This window comes from Neofelis nebulosa, chromosome 15 (genome assembly GCF_028018385.1).
Source record: "Neofelis nebulosa isolate mNeoNeb1 chromosome 15, mNeoNeb1.pri, whole genome shotgun sequence".
Taxonomy (NCBI): domain Eukaryota; kingdom Metazoa; phylum Chordata; class Mammalia; order Carnivora; family Felidae; genus Neofelis; species Neofelis nebulosa.
In genome coordinates, this window is record NC_080796.1 from 14,304,512 (window position 1) to 14,330,058 (window position 25,547).

The window sequence follows — 25,547 nt, forward strand, 5'->3', positions numbered from 1 at the left end:
TCAGAGCCTGGATCCTGCTTCAGATTCTGTGTTTCCCTCTCTCTGCCCCTCTCCCACTCATGCTCTGTCTTTCTCTCTCAAAAAATAAATTAACATTTTTAAAAATGTAAAAAGAAAATTTGTCCCTATCTGCTTCTTCTCGTTCATATTATACTATAGTTATCTATGGTGATAGCTCCCTTCCTGGAACAGGTCCTCTAAATTCTCTTAGATGGGGTACCTGGGTGGCTCAGGAGGTTAAGAGCCCTGCTTGGGATTCTCTCTCTCTCTCTGCCCCTCCCCTGTTCATGCTCTCTCTCTCTCTCTCTCTCTGTCTCAAAATGAATAAATAAGCTTAAAAAAACAGCTTTTGACTTTCGGCTCAGAGGAGGCCATGCTGCAACTGTCTTTGGTTGTCCCTAATCCAGGTTCATCCAACACCAACTACCTCCACCATGCTGCTTAAGTTCGACCCCAATGAGGTCAAAGTCATATACCTGAGGTGCACCGGTGGTGAAGTCGGTGTCACTCACGTCTGCCCTGGCCCCAAAAATCAGCCCGAAGGCTCTGTCTCCAAAAAATGTCGGTGATGACATCACCAAGGTAACAGGTGATTGAAAGGGTTTGAGGGGGCGCCTGGGTGGCGCAGTCGGTTAAGCGTCCGACTTCAGCCAGGTCACGATCTCGCGGTCCGTGAGTTCGAGCCCCGCGTCAGGCTCTGGGCTGATGGCTCGGAGCCTGGAGCCTGTTTTCGATTCTGTGTCTCCCTCTCTGCCCCTCCCCCGTTCATGCTCTGTCTCTCTCTGTCCCAAAAATAAATTAAAAAAAAAAAAAGAAAGAAAGAAAGGGTTTGAGGATTACAGTGAAACTGACCATTCAGAACAGACAGGCCCAGATAGAAATGGCACCTAAAAAGAAAGAAAGGGTTTGAGGATTACAGTGAAACTGACCATTCAGAACAGACAGGCCCAGATAGAAATGGCACCTTTTGTCTCTGCCCTGATTATCGAAGCCCTCAAGGAACCACCAAGAGACAGAAAGAAGCAGAAAAACATTAAGCACAGTAGAAATATCACTTTTGATGAGATCATCAACATTGCCCAACAGATGTGGCACTGATCCAGAGAACTCTCTGGAACCATTAAAGAGATTTTTGGAACCACCCAGTCTGTGGGCTGCAATGTTGATGGCCACCACCCTCATGACATCAATAGTGATACAGTGGAATGCTCAGCCAGGTAAGAAATACAAAGGAAAATATCTTAATAAAGGATCATTTGACAACCATTAACTAAATAAATAAATAAAAATGAAAATGAAAATGAAAATGAAAATGAAAAAAATAAATAAATCCTCTTGACATTTAGGGGGATGGTCTAAGTTTTTCTTGAGTCTTTTGGTTTTTGATTGTTTTCAGCTCAAGAAAATCTGCATGCCAAAGTGGCGCTTTGAGGGTGATTCATGTTGAACCCCCCACGTACAATAATGTGAGTGTACTTAATGCCACTGTACACTTAAAAATGGGAAAGGTGGTATTTTGTCACCATTAAAAAGTAATAAAAGAAATCAAAGGACCTCTCTAAAGCCCCTCTCTATCTCTCTGCAGTGTCCCTGGGGTGATAAGATAGCTATTAGAAACTTTCCTGGAGATTTAAAATGCCCCAGGACTCTCAGATGGGCTCAAAGAGCAAGACCCATATTAACTAGAAAAAAATAGCCACAGCTCTAAGCAAATATGCCTCTGTTTGCTATGATTAAAGTGAAAAAATATTGTGTGATGTGTCTTACCACAGTTTAAAAACCTCAAGGTTGCACTGGCTTATGGGCCTCAGATGTCCCCTGTCTCCTTTGTAAACCTCCACATACTTTGACTGTGGCCTCACAAACGCCAGTGTGGCGATGTGAGCGTCTGAGGAAGGACTCTTGCGGCTGCAGAGGCCAGACACCTGCGGGCCCAGAAGTGACTCACACAGGATGGGAAGGCAATGCTCATCGTTACAGGGGAGCCCAGATTTCTGGTTCACATAAGAAATTTCTAAAAGAAATTTTAAGCTTTAATTTATTTTGCTTTGCATCAGACTAGCCAACATCCTCCTTGCTGGTGAGACTCCACAGAAGTTAATCACAATAAGCTGCAGTGGGGATAGTTTTTAAGACTCAAACCATCGAAAGAGCCAAGGCTCTGGCTTTCTGTCCCAGGTCAGATGCTGATTTAGGAAGCCACTTAACTTCACAGTCTGCTTAGTTAAATTCTGTGAAACGGATGCAACGCTAGCAATGAGCCATTGCTCACAATAGCTGTTGTGGGCAAAGGCATCTACACCATACTCCTTCCGTGCTCTTCACAGCACGTAGTGTCAAGTAAATGTTCAGTAAACTGTTGCTAGATTCTGCATGCATTACTAATGCATGGAAGTGCTCCGCCTGAGAGACTGGAGCTCCCCTCTCCTGCCACTCCCCACTAATCCCCATCTAACGCCATGCCAGAAAAATAAAATATAGATTTATGCAGAGCTAACGTGTTTGCGTAAAACAAATATTCTTTGCAAAAAGATTCACAGAATTTCTACAAATAGACTTTTGGCTACGGGGCATTACAGAACATTAACTCTTTATAATCAATATTAAAATGTTGGCAGTCAATGCCAGTTGAAGGGCAGAACGTTCCAAGTCAATCTGCCTGTGGGTACTGAAACTTCTCACCTATGCACTGGCACATGCATCCATTGGTCTTGGTGGTTGACGTGTGCCATATCTGCCCTTCCAATGCACTAAATGTCTCTTGACAATATTGTTGAAATCCATCTTGTATCCTTAGCACCCATTCATCCATTTTGCTCCTTATTTTCTTCTTTCTTTTTGTTTTCATTCTTATGGAAGGGCTTCTAGACACCATGACTCTGACTGAAATAATTCCCTCCAGGGGACAGCTCATTCTACTAAAATATACAGGTAATTTTCTTTTCAGAGAACTGCCTGCTAATCATAATGATTTGATAATTAGACTGAAAATCTAGGAGTAGCAATTTATCGCATGTACTGAATTACTCTCCGTTGTCACAAGGAATGCCTTTAGAAATTCCTGATGATGACATGTCATTCCCTCAGAAGACTGTGAAGATCACTCATTCCCCAAGACTTTTGCTATATGAACAAGGAAATCACCACCATCAATATTTAGGCTCAGACCTTTGTTTTTATCGTCCTCACAAACATTAGCAAGGAAAGGAAAGTCCTCAGAAAGCAGCCAAAGTCTTGATGTCTTGAAACAGTCCCTTCAAGATCCTGAATGCTCCCAGGCAGGACTGTATTTTATACCTAAGGCCAAACTGGCTGAAGCCCAAAGGCTCCCCACCCCTGGACAACACCTACTGCTTCTGATGCCTTTGTCCATGCCATTGGCCCCATTTAACATCTTCTCAATCAAAGACTAAATTAACATAGCCTCCCTCTTAATAGCCTATTCTGGGGTTCAGGACATTTGATGGCCTAAAGATTTTTTCCATTTTGTTCTGATGCAGTGGGAAGAGATTTGGCCCAGGACTCAAGGGGCTTGGTTTCTTTTCATAATTTACTATAGAAAGTTCTTCTCTGTACCTCTCAGTTTTCTTATTTGTAAAATAAGGGACTTGGAAAAAGTGATATTCAAAGTCCTCACAACCTCACTTATTATACATTTTCCACCTCTTATTAGGCCAGGTTGCCAACTAATTCTTGTGCCACCCCACACTCTCTCCTAACCCCCACAATAATATCACTGAGAAGTAATTTGAGGACCAGAATTTGTTAAAAGGCATAGGCTTATTCTTAAAGATACCCATGCATTATAACCATATGACCACAGACTATGTGTTCACCTATTTTGCTACCTTAGGCTCAGCGGTCTTTTCAATGACAAAGTTGGTGATTGATGTCATATTCTTGTCTACACACTCACAATGGGCCTAGCAATCAGAGCCCACAATGGCCTGGAATGGCAGGAAACTACATGGACCGTGGCCTGTTGGGATCATGGAGAAGGTAGAAAGTGGGGGCTACCACCAGCTGTCAGGACACAGGATTACGTGGTATGCGACACAGTAGAGTGAGGTGAGGGTCTGGAAAGGATGAGGAAGCTGAGGCAGGTGGGATGCTCAGGGCACTAAGACTAGGATGAAGGTCAAGGTTGTGGGGCCAGAATGGACACTGGCCAGCTGGCTTGACATTCAAAGTTGGGCTGGCAACAGGGCTGGCTTATCATTCCGGCCATGCATTCATTGAATCCTACTGTAGGCATGGGAGGAGGGGTGGAGGCTAACAACTCTGGAGGACCTGACATGTTCCTGGTTTAGTGTGGCAATTTGTATTATTGTTAAGCAAATATTCATCTTTCTCTCCCTCCACATGGGAATTATTTTGGACTGTGGACTGTGGGCTGAAATGACAGTGTGCTAGTTCCAAGCCCAAGTTTCTCCCACCGCCCTTGTGCTCCTGTCTTCCACCGTGAGAACAGCATATCCCATGGAGGAGCCACTCCTTTCCCCTCCATTCCCAAGTGAGAAGGCATCTGGAACCCAGGCCAGCCAACCTGCAAAACTTGGAGTGAGAAATGTATGCTTGGGTTGTAAACCCCTGAAACTTGCAGTTATTATCACAGCACAAGCTGAGTAATCGAGAGAGTGTTAATTACCTTACCTCTCTTTCTTCATGTTAATGTTTCTGAAACAAGCAACAGGATCTCAGGTGAGGGTCAGAATCCCTCAGGTGCTGGGCTTTGGGCCCAGGCATATTTGACACCTGATCAAAAGCCATGCTTTCCATTAAAACATGATGACTCTGGTCTTTGATGAATAGAGCAATAATTGACTTAGAATAGAAAAGTGGACTTAGAGAAAATGCCAACTGAGTATTCCTTCAGAGCCCTGGGTACAAGAGCCCCAGATCCTCCCAGGAATGGATGTCCTGATGGGGGTTCTGCATCAGTAAAGCAGCCTCATGCCTTAAGGATGCAAATGGCCACTGCTGAGAGCCCCTTCTCTCTCTCTCCTTCACACCTGTGTAAGTACACAGTACAGTCAGGAAGAGACACAGATCAGAATCCAGAGGAAATACAATCAGACTGCTCCAATACCCTCAGGAAGAGTGGAAACAATGTGACCCTGTTTCTCAGCTCCCACATTCCTCTGCCAGAAAACACTGGCTCCTCTCCTCTCCTGAGTCATCCTTGCAGGTGTTTGCAACCCTTGGGATGAAAAATGATCCTCTGGCATAAAGAAGCATTGCAGGGCTTACTAATCCCTTACCACTGGAAAGTAGGAAAGTGAAAAACATGGAACATGGGATAGAAAGGCAGTTTGGAAACGGGCTAGGAAAGGACAGCAGGCCTTCACGCAGTTAGCCAGAAATGTTTTCCAAATTTACTGCATTTAGGGTCAGACTGGCCCTGAAGGTGTGGCCTATCAAGAAACTCCTCTGACAGTATTCAACCCTGCCCATCCTGTTTCTCTGGTGTCTGGGAATTTATTCAGCCTGAAACCTCACCAGCTCTGGAAGATTGTTCCCAGTTACGCAGTACTGGAAAGTTTCTTCTCTCTGGAACATGCAGAGCCCTCCCCCTGAGTCTGCTCCTTCCTTTTTCCAGGAAGGGGGCAGCTCATCACTCTTGGGGCCTCAGTTTAGGCTTTACCTCCCAAGGAGGCCATTCTGTACAGTGGGGCTCCCCAGACACCCTCCCTTAGAGCACCTTTACCAAACTTAATTCCATCCACAACTAGTGACTTGTGGTTTAGCTGTTTATCATGTCTTTCCCAACATGATGAGAGCTCTGTCATGTTAGGGACCATCTAGCTTGCTAGTTCCCGGCCCCTCAGGAGCTCACGCATGAGTAACTGATTGCACTGATATCAACTCTGGAAGGTAACTATCATTTTGCTATTAACTGCTGAATTCTGTCCCAATTTTTCTTTTTTCTTTTTTAAAATTTTTTACTGTTTATTTCTTTTTGAGAGAGAGAGAGGGACAGAACATGAGCAGGGGAGGGGCAGAGATAGAGGGAGACACAGAATCTGAAACAGGCTCCAGGCTCTGAGCTGTCAGCACAGAGCCTGATGCTGGGCTCGAGCCCACGAACTGCAAGATCATGACCTGAGCCAAAGTTGACCACTTAACCAACTGAGCCACCTATGTGCCCGTGTCCCAATTAAAAAAAAAAAAATGCTGCTTAATTGTATCACCTAAGTAATATATGAAGACTTACTGCTACAGAGATTTCAAATACTGTAAAACCTTGGATTGCGAGTAATTTGTTCTGTGAGTCTTTCCTGAGAGGAGCAAACATTTCTAATAAATTTTAACTTGATAAACAAGCAGTGTCTTGCAATGCAAGGAGTACGTGACATCGAATGTCACATGATCACAACTGAGCCAATGGTTCTTCCCTCTCTTTCTCTCTCTGTGGGACTGTGGGTGATTTCCTCCCATGCTTGGATATTTGGCCTCAGGCTGCAATGTTTGGCAGAATCAGTGATTTTTCAGAATGTTAAAACATGCCCACAACTGGCACTAGTATATTTTTTGTCACTTCAAAGCATGTATGGACAGTCCTTTGCTTTTCCATTTAGAGTAAGTTTTGCTTCATTTTGGATCATTGGATAGATTCCTTGTTAAATTTGCATGAAAAGAAAAAGATTCCATTGAGCCAATAGATACCAGTGATTCTGTTAGTGATAGTGAAAGTCATCTTACATAATAACCCATCTCTGTCGGGGCGCCTGGATGGCTCAGTCGGTTAAGCGTCCAACTTCAGCTCAGGTCGTGATCTCACAGTCTGTGAGTTTGAGCCCCGCATTGGGCTCTGTGCTGACAGCTCAGAGCCTGAAGCCTGCTTCGGATTCTGTGTCTCTCTCTGTCTCTGCCACTCCCCTGTTCACACTCTGTTTCTCTCTCTTTCAAAAATAAACATTAAAAAAAATTAAAAAAATAATAACCCTCCTCTATCTTATCTCTCTCATACCAGCCACGAAGGTTTTCAAAGGAAGTGCAGATTAATTTGTTTATTTTTCTTTACATTTTGTATTTTCTTTATTATTTTGTATTTTATTACAGTATTGTAATCATTTTTATATGAATATTTTTGGGTTGTGGAATGAATTGTCTGAGTTTCCATTATTTCTTATGGGGAAATTAAACAAGTGCTTTGGATTACAAGCATGCTTCAGGAATGAATTGTGCTCACAAACCAAGGTTTTACTGTACTTCTAAGGCAATGGTAGATAGAATAAGTCCTCCTTTCTCTCTTCTCTACTTCTGAACTCTCCCCTTCTGCCAAGTAAACTTTGCAAGTTTTTGTTCCCTTTTGTCTAACTGATATTGTGATTTATAATGAATATATATCTGGTCTTTGACCCCCTTCCTGGCACAGACCTCCTAAAACCCTTGGAATTCCTAAGTGAGGAGAGTGATCAAAGTGTCTTTTGCTATGTTAATAAGGCAACCTTTGGACCCTGCCAAAGGATGGGAGCTGGGTGCCAGCTGAGCCAACTATGTGATTAGAGCAATGGAACTTTCAGTCCTGACACCCCAGACCTCTAAGCTGGGTAGAGGGGTTCATCAGTCACTAATGCACAATGATTTAATCAATCATGCACACGTAATGAGGCCTCCATAAAATTTCAAAAGGACAGGGTTGGAAAAGCTTCCAGGTTGGTAAACACATGATATTTAGGGGGAGTGGTGTGCCCACAGAGATCATGGAAACTCTATACTCCTTCCCCATACCTTGCTCCATGCAACTTTTCCATCTGGCTATTCCTGACTTGTATTACCCTTTTATAATAACCCAGTGATCTAGGAAGTAAAATGTTGCTCTAAGTTCTGTGAACCACTCTAGTAAATTAATCAAACACAAATGGGGTTGTAAGAACCTCCAATCTACAGCCAGTCAGTCAGAAGCCCAGGTGATAATCTAGATTACGATTGGTGTCTGAACTCGGGGGTAGGGACAGACTTGGAGGACTGAGCTTTTAACCTGTAGGATCTGAGGCTACATGCAGGTAGATCGTGTCAGAATTGAGTTGAATGTAGGACACACAGCTGGTGTTGGAGAATTGCTTGTTGGTGTGGAAAATGTCCCTCCCCTCTGACACAAACATTGGAATTGGCTGCAGAAACTTCACTAACTTTTCCTTTCTATAATTTACATATCTGTGTACATAGAGGTATACTTTCATGTAAATGAGTTTTTATTTTTCTTTAACAATGACTAGAGTGTGTGGGACCCAAGGAATTTAACAAAAATCCCCTACCCCTGGACAAGCAGAGCAAGACTAACTCCATTTTGTGCTACACCCACCATCTCATGTATAACCCCCACATGACCTACTTATTGCTTAAGACACTCCCCTACCCTAGTCAAGCCGCTGAGCACACCCTTACTGGAAACCGGCTCAACCGCCAAAGAATGTAAAACCCGCCTTTTGCCCACCAAACTTGCGCGCCAATTCTGACCAGAGTGATAGGCTAGTTCAAACAGTTACTATAGGGTCAATTGTAATTCAATTGGCCACCTGCGTGTGGACTGACATGACTATGCAACTTTCTGTGTGTGTTACAATCTCATTGGCCACTGGCCCCTATAAAACTGCTACCCCTCTTAACCTAGGGGTCCAAGTCCCTGCTCCGCTGTGTCGGGTATACTTGGGCCCGAGCTCGAGCTTGCAAATAAATCCTCATGCGTTTGCATCGGTATCCTTGGTGGTCTCTCGGATTCGAAATCGGGGGCATTACAAGTGTACCCGCTGTGGTGTCTGTCTCCATCAGATGGGAATCCCCAAATGTGGGGCAACAATTGATGGAAGCCAGTGACTCAGGCAGTAAAAGAATTCATCGAAAGCAGAACAAAGGAAATATAACTTTATTGAATACACTGCAAGGGAAGGGTGGGCAGGACGGCAGAGGAGAGACTCTCTGCAACCAGGCAGTGGGGGAGGGATTATTTAAAGCAGGAAGGCGAGGGAGTGTCTGGGTGGTTCAGTCAGTTAAGTTTCTGACTTTGACTCAGGTCATAATCTCAGGGTTCATGGGTTTGAGCTCAGAGCCTCAAGCTTGCTTCAGATTCTGTGCCTCCATCTCTCTCTGCCATTCCCCTGCTCACACCCTGGTCTCCCTCTCTCAAATAAATAAATATTTAAAAAAATTAAAGCATGGGGCGCCTGGGTGGCTCAGTGGGTTAAGTGGCCGACTTCGGCTCAGGTCATGATCTAGCAGTCTGTGAGTTTGAGCCCCGTGTCGGGCTCTGTGCTGACAGCTCAGCCTGGAGCCTGTTTCAGATTCTGTGTCTCCCTCTCTCTGACCCTCCCCCATTCATGCTCTGTCTCTCTCTGTCTCAAAAATAAATAAACGTTAAAAAAAATTAAAGCAGGAAGGTGAAGAAGCATAGGGATGTATAGAAATTTCCCTTTTTTGGTAACTATGCTTGGTTGTAAGTAGCCCATTGGTCAGTTAGGTTAAGGCCTATGGATATATTTTTTTAATGTTTATTTATTTATTTATTTAAGACAGAGAGAACACAAGCAGGGGAGGGGCTAAGGGACAGGAAGACAGAGAATCCCAAGCAGACTCCATGCTGTCAGCACAGAGCCCAACACAGGGCTGGAACCCACAAACTTTGAGATCATGATCTGAGCCTCAATCAAGAGTCAGACAATTAACTGAGCCACCTAGGTGCCCCAGTGGAATAAATATTTAAAAAGACATACCTAGTATATCATAGTAAGACCGAAGAAAGTAGAAGGTAACGGGAATACCTTAAAAGCAGTCAATGAAAAAAATAATAGATTATCTTCAAAGGAGCAGAGATGAAACTGGACGCTGACTTCTAGCTGCATTAAGATACAGTGAAATAAGGCCGTCCCTTGGCTGGAGAAAAACTGTCAGCCTGGAACCTATGTTGAATGAATTATCTATTAAGCACATGAGTAAAATAAAGGTATTTTCAGAACAAGTAAACATTAGGAGAGTTCTTCACCTGTAGACTCTCATCTGAAGAAAGTTCTAAAAGAAGTGATAAATATGGGAAATATCTAGACAGATTTTGATTTCATCAAGCAGAAAAATAATAACATATACAGTTTAAAAAAAAAAAAAAAACCAGGATAGGGGCGCCTGGGTAGCTCAGTCGGTTGAGCGGCTGACTTCAGCTCAGGTCATGATCTCGAGGTTTGTGGGTTTGAGCCCTGCGTCGGGCTCTGTGCTGACAGCTCAGAGCCTGGAGCCTGCTTAAGATTCTGTGTCTCTCTCTCCCTCTCCCCCACTTGTGCTCTGTCTCTCTCTCTCCTCTCTTAATAAATAAACATAAAAAAATTAAGAAAGTAAATTAAAAAACAAGACAAAATTGAAAGACATGAAACAAAGAAATAAGTTGGAGTGGTTAATGGAGGTAAAGTGTTTTAAATTGCTTTTATTATCAAGGATGACATAAATAAGTTGAATTTAGACATTAATAAATTAATAAAGCACATTGTAATTTCTTGACCACCACAAGAACAGAAATACATAAAATCTGTTTTTAAAAATTCAAGCAAGTAAATTTGAAGAAATTGGCTTTATTATTAAATCATTCAAGAATCAGGCAGCACCTCATCTGGCAAGTGGAGAGGGACTCCAAGTTCTACAAAATTGAAGGTTTTACAGGAAAGAGGGTGGGGCAAGGAAGTTATTAGCAAAAGAAAAGAAAAGATTGTCCCAGGCAAGGTCACTTTCTTTTAGGGGAAAGGGAAAGGGAATCTTATCATTCAGATGATTTATCTTCATTTGGGGATGGAGAGGGCCCAATGACAAATTAACTTATTGGTGCTGACAAGAAAATTCCTGACTGATCAGTTAAAGCCATATTTCTGGGGGACATTGAAACTGCAATTAGATTGGATATTAATCCCTGATTTGGGAACCTGGTCTAAGTGATATTATTTTGGGCCTGAGGTTTTCTTTTCTTTCTTTCTTTTTTTTTTTTTTTTAACACTTCTAAATTAGTAAAGTGGGGAAAAGTAGATTAATAAAAAATAATAGATGTTAAATAAAGAATAGAGACCAGGAAAAAAAAAAAACAGGAAAACAAATAAAAATCATAGGTCTGATGGTACAATAGAATCCAAATGTATCACATTTTTACACTAAATGTAAATGGCCAATAGTTCAAGGAAAATTTATTGTAATTTATTATCCAATAAAAAGAGATACATTTAAACCTACATATAGACTGAGAGTAAAAAATACCATGCAAATACTAATTCCCCCCAAATCTAAGTAGCTATATTAATATCAAACTAAATTGACCTTAAGGTAAAAAGCATTCTAAGGGATAAAGGGAGATGTATCATTATGATAAAATGTTTAGATCACCAGATTAGTCTATAAACAAAAGCAAGGCAGGGTTTATAAAAGCAAATTTGTTGTCTATGGAATGTGACCCTCACCCTCCTTATGTAAATTAATTGGCCTGTCAGTACTTTCCAGGAACACAGCTATAGTTGAACAAAGTTGAGTTTATTAACTCTTCACAATTCACACCATGGTGTGTCCCAGTAAAAGGGGTAGAAAGGACTCACAGGATTTGGGGTTATGTGAGGGATTTGGTGAATTTTTTTTTTTTAATTTTTTTTTCAACGTTTTTTATTTATTTTTGGGACAGAGAGAGACAGAGCATGAACGGGGGAGGGGCAGAGAGAGGGAGACACAGAATCGGAAACAGGCTCCAGGCTCCGAGCCATCAGCCCAGAGCCTGACGCGGGGCTCAAACTCAGGGACCGTGAGATCGTGACCTGGCTGAAGTCGGATGCTTAACCGACTGTGCCACCCAGGCGCCCCAGGGATTTGGTGAATGTTTAGGACACAAGGCTTTGCTACAGATTAGCAGTAGGGCTAATTCTATGATATTTAGATAATTCATACCTAGAAGGTGGAAAGAACAGATGGTGGCTAATGCTATATCTGATCAAGAATCAGCCATCATGGGGCACCTGGGTGGCACAGTTGATTAAGCGTCTGATTCTTGATCTCGGCTCAGGTCATGATCTTGCAGTTTGTGAGTTCAAGCCTTGCATCCAGCTCTCTATTGATGGTGCAGAGCCTGCTTGGGATTCTGTCTCCTTCTTCTACCCCTCCTCTGCTTGTGCTTTCTCTCTCTCTCTCAAAATAAATAAACTTAAAAAAAAAAATGAAAGGAAAAAAAAAGAATCAGCCATCACTCATTAGCCAGGATAAGATGTCTGGTCAGTTTTGTGGTTTGGATGACAGTTCCTGCTTTTGTCTGTGTTCACACATGATTAGGGATTGGCTTTGGTTTGTCTGATCCATCTCTGTCACGAGGTGTTTTCATTCTGTGAAACTGTTTATGCCCACTGGAGACCCCATGGGCTAACCATGTGTGCCAGGCAGGCTCCTGGCTCAGGGACTGCTCCTCTGTCTCAGGCTAAGAACTGAGTAAAGGAGCAAAGGGGAATTGTCAGGGAGGGTAATTTCAGTTATTTGTAAGCTTTCCAAGAAACGTTGTGATTTTGTCTCTGGAATAGAATGACATGCTCATCCCTGCTAGTGACCTGCCTTCATCCCTCCCCCTTGGTTAAAAGCAGGTCTGCACAATTTCCTCATTATAATTCCTCGGTTTTAATTTAATTTTTTTTTTATTTTGTACAATCACTGTGGTTGTTGAGAAGTAAGTAATTTTCCTTTAACCGTACATTTTTATTTATGAGGTTAGAGATAAGTTTGATAAAGCAGGAGGTTTACTTTTGGGGGCTCAAATGAGTTTGCAAATATTTAATACTAGGGCCAATTCCCATGAAATGAAATGTCTTTATTTATATATCCCATGTTCACCCCTGAGCTTGTAACTCTGTAATAACTTCTCACTGCATTTAGAATAAATTCTTGACATCATAAAGGTGCTGCCTGATCTCTCCCCTGGCTACCTCTCTACTTGCTTCTCTCCATACTTCCTGATCCAAACTCCTGACTTTCTGACAGTCTTCAGAACAAAGGCTGTGTGCTCCTGGGCCTATGGGGATCAGCAGGAAAGGCTGAAGGGGTTGAGGGCTGGGAGGGCCAATCTGCTGTGTCCCTCCTGCAAATGGTCTCCCTAAAGGAGAGCAAAAGGATGCATTTATCTGAGCCACACAGACCCTCCAGGAAGGTTGAAGAGAAGCAATTGCAGTGTTTCCACTGATGGAACAAAGACCCTACTCTTCCTCTAAAATGCAATCATCAAGCAGAACCAAAATGTTTGAGGACAGAGAGTACAAGTGAATTTATTAGATCTGAACTCATAAAAGCAGAAAAGGAAAAAGAAAATTCCACATGTCTTGAGATATTTGATCAGAGAAATAAATCCAATCCCTGAAAAGTGAAGGTGTAGGGACCGAAGGAAGGGCACCCCAAGATGGGTTACTTTGGCATGAGCATTATTGTCAGTTAAAAGCAATCAAAACCCAGCAGATTCAGGAAAAACTCTTTACCTCCCATTCAACTGCCCACTTTACCAGGAAGAAAGCTATTACCAGAGATTCCTCTTTACCTAAGAAATTTTTCTATGTAACAGGGCAAACTTTGCTTTCCAAATATCAAGTCCTTTGACCTTCCTGCTAATGGTCTTTCTCCCTTTTGTGTCCTCAGATCCTGTCCTTCTCCTTGCTCATATAAGCATCATGTCTGTCTTTGGAATGTCCATGTTTGTGTGGATTCCCCATACGCTATTAAATTTGACTTTCTCCTGTTGATCTGTCTCACGTCAGTTTCTTTCTAAGTCCAGCTAGAAGGACCTTGAAAGGCAGAGGAAATTCTTCCTCCCTGACAAAGGTCAGTACCTGAATCACCCAGGTAATTCCATCAACTCTTTGGGACTCTTTCCATGACCTATAAATTCTACAATATTTGTATGTTGTCTTGGATTATTCTCTGGCTTCCACTGTAACCAAACTAATGGGAGTTTGCTCCTCGATGAGGTACAGATGGAGACTACACCACGGGCAGTTGTCACTCAAAGGAAACTTTATTTGTAGCAAATAAGGAGATGATGGGGAATAATTTCCAAGGCCATGACTCCCGGAGCAGGGGTGGGAGGGCTCTTTTTTATTCAGTGTTTAAGGAAGGGGAGAAAGGGGAGCTTTGTCATCACATGTAAATGTGGGCATAAGACTGTGCAGGTGTACTTAGAAAACAAGACTGTACATGCATCTTATGTTAATGAAGCTTTTGCTCCTCCTTTGGAGATATTATTATTATAATGAAGCAGAGGTAACTGTTGGATAAGGAGAAGGGATTTTGGATTTGCTCTGAGAGTTCATATAAACTGGATGGGGTCCTGGGCTCCTTGTCTGACATAAGGAATGCAGGGCCTTGCTTTCTTTTGGGTCAGCACTGAGCAGGGAGGGGTGTGGGTTACCATTGATTCATTGTCTCTGATATGGTTGGACTATTTCCTGGCCTGGTAGAGACTGTTCTTGCATTTTCTTTGTTCCTTAAAATCCTTAACTGCTGAGGTTTTCCCATTTCTTTGAAATTCTGACACCTCCTAGGAAGTTCTGCAAGAAGTGTGCTTGGGCAAGTAGGGATCATGGAAAAAAGCTGAGGGCCTAAAAGACTTCTCTGGTGTCTTGAAAACTGCAGGAACCCCTAACTCCTCTTGCCCACACCATACCTGTCCTTGCCCTCAAGGTGCATAACTCCCTTGCAGAAGCACTGGAAATAATAAGGATGTAGGTAAGCATTAAAGACTAATTTTTTCTCTTAATTCCTTTAAAATGCATAGGAATGTTTAAGCAACGATTTGTAACTGTGCATTGTGCAGGGAATGGCCTTGCATGGGTGCAGGGATCTTATATTTTATGTGAAGTGGCACACTGTTAACTCTCTGAAAGGCTAACAATGTATAGTTCAATAACTTAGGAGCCACTAAATAATAATAATAATACCAAGGAAGTATAGCTAAGAGTCAATTATGCAATTTAAATTGGAATTCTAAAAGATCAACTAATCCCAGGGGAGGGGAAACAGGACAGCCAACAAACAAATCCCCTCCATAAAAGCAGAATCCTTTGATGAATAGGAGAGGAGGGAGAGACAGCAATGGCTTCGCTGAGCACTGTTTTCCAGGCACCCTGGCTCACATGGGACACTTTATCTAAGCTTGACATTAGCCTAAGGGGGTGGGTGCTGCATTGAAAGGGTCTCAGGATGCCCTGCAGGCTGCCAGGGAGCTTGGGAGGGGTGGGTGGCAGGCTACTCCTGGGTCTGTCCTTGGCAAGCATCCTGTGAACTAAGAGTCAGTGCACCCTGATCGCTGATCAGGGCACACTGATCCAGCATTCGTTAGTGGACTTGTGTTTTCTGGGCTCATACAGGTAAAGGTAAAAACCAAAACACAACACAATGTACTGACTAAAGGTGATTATGTCATCAATGTAGTCTGGACATTCTCTCCCTAAAGGCCTATTTGCATGGGAAACCTCTTTATAACCAGAAGGTTCTTGAAAATTATGTGATTAGCACCTCCCGTTCTAGTCTGGAGAGAATGTGAATACCGAAATGAACCCTGAGTTCACTTGGCCATGGGAGGCCCAGGGGCCTGTGGCATCTCTTCCGTTTCTGGACCACTACTCAGCTCTCTGACCCTCTTGCTACAACCATGCAGAATACTTGGTTGTGTGTCTCCAAATCTTTCCAATGTTTACATGAATTGTTTATTACAAAAACAGGATTATCTATATATTCCTTATATAATTTTATTTCCATTTAATATATTATAAACACATTCCCAGGTATTCAGGTACTTGTTGTTCCTTTTTTGAAGCTCTGTAATATTCTGGTGAACAAATGACAACAGAGGACCCTTTCTCCCCTTTGTTAATGGTTGTGTAAGCAGAAAGAGTCAGGAGTCCCTGGAAAAAGAAAGATGAGACATAGACACAAGAAAAGTCATTGTAGGCCCCCGGCCATCCTGTGATCTCTGCCTGACCAGCCCTACCTGCCCCAAACACGTTTCTTGCAGGACTTCCTGGGATATGTTGAAATTGCAGAAAAAATAGACCTCAGTCCTTAATAATTTTAAGGGAACAAAAAAAAGTAAGAGCTGTCAGGCCAGGAGGTAGCCTAATTATATCAGGGATGATAAATCAGTGGTGAAACTCCCAGTGCTGATTCAAAAGTAGAGACTGACCTGGAGCGTATTCGAGTTATCATTGTAGGATCTGAGCCCCTCTGAGCACTGGGTACCTGACCGACTGGAGCCAGAACATCCATGGTGCCGACCCTTGCAGGCCTCATGACTTCCATCTACTAAGACCTGGACTCTATCACCTTAAGATGACTCCTCCCCAATTTTTTTAATGTTTTTTTTTTTTCATGTTTATTCATTTTTGAGAGAGAGAGCATGAGCAGGGAGGGACAGGGGCGGGGGGGACAGAGAGAGGGGGAGCCAGAGGATCCGAAGCAGGCTCCGTGCTGACAGCAGAGTCCGATGTGGGGCTGGAACTCATGATCCTGCCCTTGGCTGAAGTCGGATGCTCAGCCAACTGGGCCACCCAGATGCCCCACTTCTACCCCAACTCTGTGCTGAATTCCTCATTGTGCAAACCCTCCATGAAGATGAATGTATCCTTAGCTTCAAACTTGCCCAGGGAGACAGTGCTTTGGAAAAGATCCCCGATGATGTTCTCATTTACTTCTTGCAACTAAAACCCTTCCTTCTCCTATTCCTTGGCTTCGTTGTGTCTGGGCTCAACACGCACCAAGAGGCAAGCCCAGTTTCAGGTAACCGTTACTTGTTTGTTACCTGCCCTTCCTGCTGAGGGGCCTCTGAAAGAGCCACTGAGCTGGGTAAGGTCATGAAGGAAGGAAATGCTGGCTCCATCTGTAGGGAGGTCACAGGTCACCGCCAAGGGCAAAGAGGGACCAGACCTCATTCTAGCACAGCCATGGTCCCTTGCTGAGACTCCAGATGGGCTCCCCAGTTTGCCTTCTCAGCCTGGGAGCTGCCCTTTTGTGCTCAGCGCTCTGCTAGGTGTCCTGGGGGTCAGAGAGGAGAAAACCCTGTGTCCCTGGCCCTTGAAGAGCTCAGCGAGGTCACACACAGCAATCACAGCAGAGCCAAGCTGGTGTCGGGGCCAGAAGACAAATTCTTTAATAGATGGGTTGGAACCGTCATTAAGCATCTGGGAAGTGGGGGAGTTGAATCGTTCCTTCCTTCCTTTATTACACTAATATAAATCCCAGATGGATCAGGATTTACACGTAAAGTAAACAAAATCTTAACAGTATTAGAAACAACGCAAAGCATTTGTGCCATGTTTTAGAATCATGGAACAATTATCCTAAGCAGGACAAGAAGCCCAGAAGCCACAAAGGAGAAGAGCGAAAAACTGGATCTCATAAAAAAGTTAGAAGTTCTATAAGAAAAGAAAAGCCGACCATAAACAAAATGAAAAGACACCGTTTTGCAGCACACGTGGCAGACACATTTCTCTAATGTGCAAAGAGACTTACAAAACAGTAGAAAATTGGTGAGCTCCCTCCCACCCCCAAATACACAGAATTTGTTAAAGAGAAAGTACCAACTGCCATAAACATTTGACAGGTGTTGAAAAACAGACACAAAATAAAGCAGCTCTGGGCAATTTTCCACCTCAGACTGGTAAATATTTTTTAAAGATTTCTATTTCCAGTGTAATGATCAAGTGGGGGGCAGTCACTTTTGATAGCAGTGGGACAACTTTGTAGAGAGAAAGTCAGTGATAATTACCACGGTGTGAAATATTCATACACTTGAGCCAGGAATTCCACTGCCAGAAACATTATACAGGGAGAACAACACACACACACACACATACACACATGCACGTGCATGCACGTGCAGAGAAATGTCCAGAGAAGGCGTTCATAATAGGTGCTGTTGTTATAAGAGTCGGGCCTCCTGTATGTCAGGTTCTATGCACAGTACTTTATTATTAAATTCTTGCAACCACTAAATCAACGTAGTATTTTTAATGTTCATTCTACAAATGATAGAACTGAGGCTGAGAACAGAAATATATGCTTAAACTCATGGTATTTGTGAGAAGCAAATCTTGTTCAGTGTTTGCTCAAAAATATGGTCACATGTCATTTGCAAAGGCAAAAACTGTGGACAGATCCAAGTTCATTACCAAGAGGTAGATGGGATAAATTATGCTTCATCCAGACAAAGCAATCATGCCCAGCCACAGAGCAGAATGATGGAGATTTGTCTATGCTATGTCTTATTATCTTATCAATAAGATACATTGAAAAAAAAAAAAAAAGCAAGATTTCAAAATAGTTGTTATGATTCCATTTTTGTTTAAAAATATAAATCACAAATTTGGGGCTCCTGGGTGGCTCAGTCAGTTAAGTGTCCAACTTTGGCTCAGGTCACGATCTCGTGGTTTGTGAGTTCAAGCCCCGCGTCAGGCTCTGGGCTGTCAGCTCAGAGCCTGGAGCCTGCTTCAGATTCTGTGTCTCCCCTCTCTCTGTCCCTCCCCCACTCAAACTCTGTCTCTGTCTCTCTCAAAAATAAACATTAAAAAAATAAATATAAATATAACTTATAAATGCCTCACAATCTTCAAAACTGTTTATTCGGAAATAATTTTAACCTTTCAGGATGGTGGTAAGAATGATACTAAGTCACCCTGCCTCCTGTTCCCTGCTCCAAACTAGGGCCTTCCTCTAGGCCCTAGTCTTTCCTCCTGCTCTGGAATGACCCCTACATTTCCAGAGATGTCTCTGGTTCTCTCTCTGGTGCTGCCAGGTCAGATCCCCTGGCTTGGCTTCCCCTACCCCTACTATTATTTAACCTTCTCCTTCTACTAACCTTTCCCTTCTCTCAGCTTCAATAGCACTCAGGTCCTTCACTGCTTCACTTACTGGGAAGCTACCTCCTTCCATCCAGCAAGAACCAGGATCCTGAAGACTGGCCTGCACCCTCACTGGCTCCCCCTCCTCATTCAATCTCCTTCTGCTTGCTGCTGTCTTTGGGCTCCTACCCCAGCACTCCAGTGAACATTCTTGGACAAAATAGCCCATGATCTCCTACTTGCCAAATTGTTCTGATCACATTCCCTTGACATCTACCCTCTTAACACTCTCCTCCCCAACTCCGCAGCTTCCTATTGTCCTCTCCAACTCCCCTAGGGTCTTTGGCCAACTTGCTGACCAAGACCACTCATTTCCCTCCCTGAGGCCCTTCTACTTGGCCTATTCTGCAAGCATTGGTGCTCAACAACCCATGCCCTCAATTGCTTTTGCTGTGGTTTTTAAATTTTTTTATTTTTATTTTTTTTAATGTTTATTTATTTATTTTGAGAGAGAGAGAGAGACAGGGTCAGCAGGGGAGAGGCAGAGAGAGGGAGAGAGAGAATCCCAAGCAGGCTCCATGCTGTAACCTGATGCAGGGCTCGAACCCATGAACCATGAGATTACAACCTGAGCCAAAACCAAGAATGGAACTCATGAACCTTGAGACCATGGTCTGAGCTGAAACCAAGAGTCAGGTGCTTAATCACTTGAGCCACCCAGGTGTCCCACTGTGACTTTTTAAAAGTCCAAGGCACAGGTTTCTCCATGGCTATATCTACTGCCTTGTTTTGATTTATAGTAATGAACTTGCTTCCATAAATGGGAATATTTGCAGATGTTTATCTAGGGATAATACAAAAAATATTGCTATTATTTTTGATACAACAGAATGATTTTGTATCATGTATTTCAACCTAACTAGAATATGGATTTTTTAATATCAAAAAATTGAAATACAATAAAATGCAAAGCCATGATTTGTGGTCCCTCCCAAGCATCACCCATGAGATAAGTCTAAACCTACAGCCCTTGACCACTTCCCCATCCCAGCTCTCTGTTCTCCCATTTCCATCCCAACACACAGGCCAAGTCCACTAGTGAAACCACTCCCGGCATCCCTTACTCTTCCTTGATGCACCCCCTTTGTGCCATTTCCTCCTTCTACCGAGAGTTCATCTCTAGACTCATCACTGCCTACAGTTACCTCCTCACCTTTGAAATTCCATGTTGTGCATGAAAATGCATCTGTCCCTCCACCCTACCTGCAAGGTACAAGGGGCTGCTCTGTCCTTCGGGCCCCCACAGCTCCACGTCAGAACCTCCCCATCATCAGATCAGGAATACTCTATTGCATTTATCTGTTTAGATGTATGTTGTCCCCCACTGCCCCTGATGCAAGACCAGGCACAGATACTTGAGCTGAGTCTTCTGCTGCAGTGACCCATAGTAGGTGCTTAAAACGTATTTTTTAATAAATGCATGAATGGGCATCAGCAGTAAGCGATCCACTAACAGTACTTTTTGGGTGCTTCTTCTGACCCAGGGTACTTGTGACTCTTTTCCAGAATAAATCAGGCCTCCCTGTCTGGTTGCATGGGCTCTCCCTCAATTTGGGGCAGAAGGTGAGGGACAAGGAGCTGCACAAGGTTCTCAGATTCTGTGGATTAGGCAGAATCAAGATGTTGATGGCGTGGTGAGCAATGCTGGGGAGACAGGAGCCAAACAAACATCCTCAGGCCCATGACACACAGCCCCGTAAGTGGTGTTTGTGTCCACGGTACCCAGCTGGATCCAGCCTTCAGTGACAAGTGCTCTATCCGTGTCACCCCTTCCTTCTCTGCCTGCACCAGCATACACGTCTCCTCACATGCAACATACAGGTACATCCATGAAAATGAAAACGAGACCCTGCTGGATTTCTTGGTGCAACAGCATGTTGGCCTAACGTAAGTCATGAGTCACAGCTTTGCTGCCTTTGTGGCCTCCTAGGACATCAGGGAAGGAGCTGGTGGGCCTCAGCAAGGGTCTCTCCACAGCTTCTGGTCTGACTTGGAGTCTGGAGCTTCCTGGAGGGAGCAGAAAGGACTGGTCTAGAGTAGGGAAGGACCGAGGGGTTTTTAGTCAGCGACAAGGCGCTTTTTTTGGATCGTACAGAGTTGCCTGATTCAGCTCAGAGATACATGCTACAGGTGAAGAGCAGAAAACTAAGAGGGTTTCAGTCTCTGATTTTAGGAGACAGAAGTTGACTGTCTCCCTAACGTGGCCTTTTCTCGAGCTGATCTCTCTCTGACCCTCTGCTCTCTCTAAAGTTCAATTTCTTTGGAAGAGTATATTGGGGTGTGCAGGGAGATGACCATGCGAGATGAGGTGGACCTTGTGGGCCATAGCTTCATGTGGCAGGGGGTCCAGAGCTGCTGTGCTGGAGTCATAGGGCTTGACCTCTTCTGAACTTGCCAAGAATGGGCAAGGGGGTTGAAGCTTATGTATTCATACATATAATTTTTTAAGTCACTGTATAACTACTGACTTCAGCTGTGAAAACAGCCCACTGTATAACTCACTGGGCTCTTCTGATTCTGGATTTGGTGGGTAGGGACTCTGACTCCAGTGGTTTAGATCTCTTCCCTCACCTACCAACATTATTCTATTCCATTTTATTTCCTTTATTCTATTCTAGAACAAAATGCCTGCTTTGATTTGTCAGAATGTTAACACTTCCATTTGCTGCCACTGAAATCTTTCAAATAATACAAATGATTGTATTAGAAACAGGGTCACCCTTGGGGTGTGTGAGTCCCCAGCAAAATTTTTTTTTTGGCGTCCTGGCTTCTGTAAACAACTTGGTGACATGTCAGAACATGGATAAGTGAGAACTGACCAGTGAACGGGATTTATGATGATGCAAGCCCAAGACTTAGTGGTAAACCCTCAGTGGTCAAGCCCCGAACTTACCCACTACACTGTGTCTGACTTGAGTGACAGTCACTCAAAATTAGGGTATCAGAACCAACTGGTGGCCCATGCCACACAATTCCACAGAAGAAATACCACACCAGCCAATGAAAGCTATCTGTTCTCTGGTCACCCTCCTGGAAGCAGGACCCAGTCACGGGGCCAGGCAGGGATAATGCATGGACACAATCCTGGAGTTGCTTGGGGCATCTGGTCACCCCTGGCAGGGGGACAGTGGGCAAGGATTGGAGAGCACCTTGGGATCTGGTCCACACCTGTAGCATCCTGTTCAATGGCACTACAGGCTCAGCTGGTCCCGTCCAACAAGAAAACTTTGAGGAAGATGCTCCAGTGCACAGGGCTACCTGAGGCACAAGGCTGACCCAGAGCAGGGGAGCCACTTGCTTGGGTCTAAAAGTTATAATGTATCTGAGTTTTCCTTTCCACTTAAAAATTCTATTTCTGATCACTAAAAAATCAATACCTCTATGTTCTAGAATATTTACAAATTATCAAAAAAAAAAAACCTCTTAAAACCCAATACTAAATATTAATCATTCATTTATTGATCAGCTACTATTCAGCTACTTTATGCTGGCACTGTGCTGGCACAGGACTACATACAAGGTAGACATAGTCCTTCCCCCTCCAGGAAGCTTACACTCCAGCAGGTTGGCAATATTTTACATTATTTTTAAAACTATTTTAAATAATTAATTAAATGTTTTTTGTTTTTTTTTAACTAAGCAATTCATTTTTTTTTTTATTTTTTTATTTTTTTTTTTTTAAATTTTTTTTTTTCAATGTTTTTTATTTATTTTTGGGACAGAGAGACACAGAGCATGAACAGGGGAGGGGCAGAGAGAGAGGGAGACACAGAATTGGAAACAGGCTCCAGGCTCCGAGCTGTCAGCACAGAGCCCGACGCGGGGCTCGAACTCACAGACGCGAGATCGTGACCTGGCTGAAGTCGGCCGCTCAACCGACTGCGCCACCCAGGCGCCCCACTAAGCAATTCATTTACATGGCTCAAATTCAAGAGCTACAAAAGAGTGCACAATGAAAACATTCATTTTTAGGGTAATGAAAATATTTTGTATGATATGATGATGGATATATGTCATTATACATTTTTCCAAATCCATACAATGTACAACACCAAGAGTGAACCCTAAGGTAAACTGAACATTTAGAGATGGCAATGTGTCAATGTCAGTTCATCCTCAGAAAAAATGTACCTCTGGGCGACTGATGTTGTTAACGGAGGAGGCAATGCATGTGGGGGCAAAAACTATACAAGAAATCTTGGTACCTTCCTCTCAATCTTGTTGTAAACCTAAACCTGCTCTGAAAAATTAAGTCTTTAAAAAAAAAAAATTCCTTGTCTCCATACATTTTCTCTCCCTAAAGGCAACCAAATTTTATATACATACTACATTGAAAAGTATGCATATTACTTCTCCCCTCTCTTATTTAAATTGTGTATGGAGATTATTCTGTATGAGTTCATAAAGTGTTTTTTTATCTTTTAATCTTACAGTTGCGTAAACTTCAGTCATATATAATTATTTAACAAGTTCCTTCTGATGGATGTTTTATTTTCAACTTTTCCACACTACGCTGCATTAGTTAAGGGCGCACATATATTATCTTGCAAATGTGTGAGCATGTCATAAATTACCTTTACAAGTGGAATTGCTGCTTCAAAAGATATGTGAATTTGTAATTTTGATAGCTATTGCCAAACTGTTTTCAATGGTGTTTGTACCAAATAACATTCCAGCCAGAAATGGATGAGTTCTGATGGCAGGTGACATTTTGATATATTCTCTTGCAGGGTTTTTCTTTTCTTTTCCCCTTCCCCTTCCCCTCCCCCTCCCCCCTCCTCCTTCTTCTCCTCCTTCTCCTTCTTCTTCTTCTTCTCCTCCTCCTTCTTCTTCTCCCCCACATCTCCCCCTCCTTCCCCTCCCTCTCCTTCTCCTTCTTCTTTTTTTTTAATATCTTGGGCTCCTTTGGCACACAGTTTTACTTTAGTTTCTTTGTAAAACTATTTTATTCTCCAAGTAAAAAAGTGATCTACTCTTTTCATCACACTCTTTTCCACATCACTCACATAGCTGACCCCATCCAATGTTATAAAAAGCTCAACCTTGTTATAGCTTCCTTTTATATCCTAGTTTCATGCTTTTAGAACTTTAGTGAATCCAAATACTTAACCAGGATTTAGCCAGGTGACCAATCATACTTACACTCAAACCCGTAGGCTATGTCCACAGCCCATATATCTTGTATTAGATGGAGGGAAACAGCAGATGTTGGCAACAGGGTGACAGCAAAACCGTGAGAGGTGGTGCCTCTGTTTGTGCCAGATAAATCATTTCCCAGGATGACAATGATCTTGGATGGAAATCTAGAAAAGAGAGGTACTGTTTAAAAGGCAGTGGTGAGGGGTGCCTGGGTGGCTCAGTTGGTTAAGCATCTGACTTTAGCTCAGGTCATGATCTGACTGTTCCTGAGTTTGAGCCCCACGTTGGACTCTGTGCTGACAGCTTTGGAACCTGCCTGGGATTCTCTGTTTCTCTCTCTGCCCTTCCCCCACTTGTGCAAGGCATCTTAGGAAAACAATGCTGCTTTTGTTTTTATTTTGCTTTTTGAATACAAATGTTCAAGGAGAACCTGGGTGGCTCAGTCAATTGAGCTCTGATTCTTGATTGTGCCTCAGGTTATGATCCCAGGGTCATGAGATCAAAAACTGTGCTGGGCTCCATGCTGAGTGAGGAGACTGTTTTAGCTTCTCTCTCTCTTTCTCTGCCTCTCTTCCCAAACTTCTCTCTCTAAAAAATAAAAAAAAGTTCAAGAATACCACTTGTCCATAAATTCTTCTCTAAATTTTGAAAATTGCATACTGTTTGTAATTTATGGCTTGTTGTGTAATGTACCAAAATCATTTTACCATTCAATAGTCTTCTCCAACATATTTTGTGATAGCTATAATGTATTCCACCATAGGGTTAACACATAATTTATTCAACCAATTCTCTAATGTTTTGAAGTTGTTTTTTTATTTTTATTTTTTTAATTTTAATTTTAATTGATTATTTTAATTTAAATCCAAGTTAATTAACGTACAGTGTTATAATGATTTCAGTAATAGAACTTAGTGATTCATCACTTACATATAACACCCAGTGCCCATCCCAGCAACTGCCCTCCTTAATGCCCATCACCCATTTAGCCCATCCCCCAACCCAATATCTCACCAGCAAACCTGTTTGCTCTCTGTACACAAGAGTCTCTTATGGTTTGTCTCCCTGTCTGTTTTTAGATTATTTTTGCTTCCCTTTCCTTATGCTCATCTTTTTTTGTTCTTAAATTCCACATATGAGTGAAGTCATAAAATATTTGTCTTTGTCTAACTTATTTCACTTAGCATAATACACTCTAGTTCTATCCATGTTGTTGCAAATGGCAAGAGTTCATTCTTTTTGATCACCAAGTCATATTCCATTATATATATAGATAGAGATAGAGATAGAGATAGATAGAGATAGAGAGATAGATATATCTCACATCTTCTTTATCCATTCACCTGTCAATGGACATTTGGGCTCTTTCCATACCTTAGCTATTGTTGATAGTGCTGCTATACACATTGGGGTGCATGTGCCCCTTCGAATCAGCACTGTTGTATACTTTGGATCAATAACTAGTAGTTAAATTCCTAGGTCATAGGGTAGTTCTATTTTTAATTTTTTGAGGAACCTCCACACTGTTTT

General features: G+C 42.7%; 1 pseudogene; it reads left to right on the forward strand.

The window, feature by feature from the left end:
• The first annotated feature begins 419 nt into the window (after positions 1 to 419).
• LOC131496488 (large ribosomal subunit protein uL11-like) lies at positions 420 to 21,267 on the forward strand (annotated as a pseudogene).
• The last annotated feature ends 4,280 nt before the right edge of the window (positions 21,268 to 25,547 follow it).